Here is a 3,499-nt window from a genome sequence, read left to right on the forward strand (position 1 = left end):
CCAAATTTTTAAGTGTAAATTTTGGTTAGAATAGGTTATGTTTTTGGGACATGTGATCTCAAAGGATGGAGTATTTGTGGATCCCATCGAGGTAAATATTCTATTAATATTTTTTAAAAATTAAAATCAAAATTCTTATTTTAATTTTTTATTTAGATTTTTATAAAGAGATTTCAGATATTTTGATTGGTAGAAGTAGTTTTGGATTTGAATCAACCAAAGAATGTCATAGACATTTCTAGCTTCCTAGGACTTGCCAGATATTACAGACGATTTATTCAAGATTTCTATAAGATATCAACTCCTATGAATAAATTGTTTTACAAAAGAATCAAATTTGAATGGAACCAGCAATGTAAAAAAAGCTTTGAAGAGTTGAAGAAAAAGCTTACTTCAACACCAGTGCTTACACACTACAACAAAGCAGTAGATTAGCGACGACCACCTTCCGTCGCTAATCCGTCGCTAATCCGTCGCTAACCATGTTAGCGACGGATTAGCGACAACGCGGCGACAGTATGCTTACGTCGCGAATATTTCGACGCTAACTGGCGACGGAATAATTCCGTCGCCAAGTCCGTCGCTAATTGCGACGGAATAACGAGCGCTACATTCCGTCGCCAATCCGCCGGTACTAAACGGCGACCACGGCGTGGCGACGGATTTAATTCCGTCGCTAAGCCGTCGCTAGAATAATATGAATAGCGACGGAATCATCCGTCGCTAATCCGTCGCAAAAACGAAAAAAAATCAAAAAAAAATTATTTAAAAATTAATTACGGAGAACTGTACAATTTATATTTCCTGTACAATTTATATTTCCTGTAAATAAAAAACAAACCACACAAAAAAATTCATATAACAAGTATCTATAATAATTAATCGTTCCACCTTAAAACTAAGAAGTTTAATTATTTACAATTCAACAATTACAATTAGGAAAAATAAAAAAATAGAACTTCTTCAACAAAGTCCTCTAATCATCGCCAAGATTTTGTGCGTCTTCTTGTTCATTGTCTTTATCTGTCCCTTCAGCTGCACTACCCTGATTATCGCTAGCAGCCTACACAAGAAAAGAACAGTCAGTATTGATAAACAAAATATAATGAAATAAATTACACACTATATGTGATTCTATCATGTGCTCATGTGTGATCTAAGGCAATAAAAAAACTCTATATGTGATTCTATCATGCTCATATGTGTGCTAAGGCAGTCAAAAAATTGAATATGTGATTATAGCATGTTCATATGTGTTCTAAGGCATCTAAAAAAACTCTATATGTGATTCTACCATGCTCAGATGTGCTTTAAGGCAGGCAAAAAACTATATATGTGATTCGATCATGCTCGTATGTGTGCTAAGGCAGTAAAAAAATTGAATATGTGAATATAGCATGCTCATATGTGCTCTAAGGCAGGCAAAGCCAAAAAATTTATATGTGATTCTATCATAAATGATATATAACATGTTCATATGTGTTCTAAGGCAGTTAAAAAACTCTATATTTTATTATAGCATGCTCATATGTGTGCTAAGGCAGTCAAAAAACAGAATATGTGATTATAATATGCTCATATGTGTTCTTAGGCAGTCAAAAAACTGAATATGTGATTATAGCATGCTCATATGTGTTCTAATGCAATCAAAAAAACTTTATATGTGATTCTATCATGCTCATATATGCTCTAAGACAGACAAAAAGTTAAATATATATATATGTGATTCTATCATGCTCATATGTGTGCTAAGGCAGTCAAAAAATTGAATATGTGATTATAGCATGTTCATATGTGTTCTAAGGCATATAAAAAAACTCTATATGTGATTCTACCATGCTCAGATGTGCTTTAAGGCAGGCAAAAAACTATATATGTGATTCGATCATGCTCGTATGTGTGCTAAGGCAGTAAAAAAATTGAATATGTGAATATAGCATGCTCATATGTGCTCTAAGGCAGGCAAAGCCAAAAATTTTATATGTGATTCTATCATGCTCATATGTGTGCTAAGGCAGTAAAAAAATTGAATATGTGATTATAGCATGTTCATATGTGTTCTAAGGCATCTAGAAAAACTCTATATGTGATTCTACCATGCTCAGATGTGCTTTAAGATAGTCAAAAAAACTATATATGTGATTATACCTGAGAGGGACCTGGAATCGAAGATCCCCTATCCTGAACAGCGGCCTTGATCTCATTTCGGAGAAAGGGGGCGACGGTGTATTGGAAGTAGTTATTCAGTGATTCATTAATGATCTCGCGTACATCATCACCGGAAAGAATAGTCGGCTGCTTGGAGCTTATGTCGGCGCAAGAAGTTGGTGAGCCGTAACTGGAAGAACCAATAACTGGTGAAGTGTTCATATTACTCCCAAACCCGAACACGCGACCTTTTTTGGGTTCACCTGCTGCAGTCACCCATGCTGTAGGATCAAATGATGGATGCTGAGTAGCGTCTTCACCATATCGCTCTACCATTTGTTGCTCATATGCCTCCTACAAAATAATGTTTAAAGTATTCATTAATAATTAATGATAACATTATGATGACTTGCATATATATTGCAATGATTATTAATAGAATTAATACATACCGTTGTCGTTCTCGCCTTCTCTGATACGAAGACTCCCGTGGTCTTCCGTTTATGTGTTTCTACAAACACATCCTTATATGGTACACTGCCTCCTTTTTCTGCTTCCTGCGAAGTTAAATGATAAAAGATTTAGTACACAAATTTGCAACTATACTTATAAAATTAATATTATATATTGATGAGTTACCATTTTCTTTAGGTGGCTCCCAAATGTCTTAGATCCACCTGTGTGTAGATGGGCTTCGGGCATCTTCGATCGATTTTGTGAAGCCTTCGCAGAGCGATTTTTAAATGCATCTCCCGCCCACATATCGCACATTTCATCCCAGTAATCTCTCCTGATAGTAATAGGACCATGGCCCTTCCACAATAATGGATCATCTACTACGCCAGATGCTTTTTTTGCTGCAGTCTTCATAGTGTGCAGCATGTCTGCAAATCGATTGGCAGCCACCTTCTGCCACACCTTTCTTGCATCATTTTCTTCCACCGTAGTTGCAAAGCGATTCGAAGCCTACAAATATTTTCAGAAAGTTAGTAGACATTGCTTAAATAAATTAAATATGAAACACATTAACTATGAGGAACAACTGTATACCATGAATGAGGACCACAATCTGTCTAATACCTCCTTTGGGTACTCTTTCCATTGAGCAACTGGTCCTGGTAGATGTTGAAGAAGTGAATTCCTAATCTCCCGTACTACTTCTTGTGGCTCAAACCTCGTGCTGCACATGAATTATTACACAGTAAATATCAATATAAAATATTTAAAAGATATGCAATAATTGAAAACAAAATACTTACGGTCGATTATCGATATACACTATTCGAATGAGTCTTCTTGTGCCAGCCTGTGAAGACCCTGTTTCCTGTGTTGGCTGTTGACTTGTGCGATC

This window comes from Nuphar pumila, chromosome 2 (genome assembly GCF_984573655.1).
Source record: "Nuphar pumila chromosome 2, dmNupPumi1.hap1.1, whole genome shotgun sequence".
Classification (NCBI taxonomy): domain Eukaryota; kingdom Viridiplantae; phylum Streptophyta; class Magnoliopsida; order Nymphaeales; family Nymphaeaceae; genus Nuphar; species Nuphar pumila.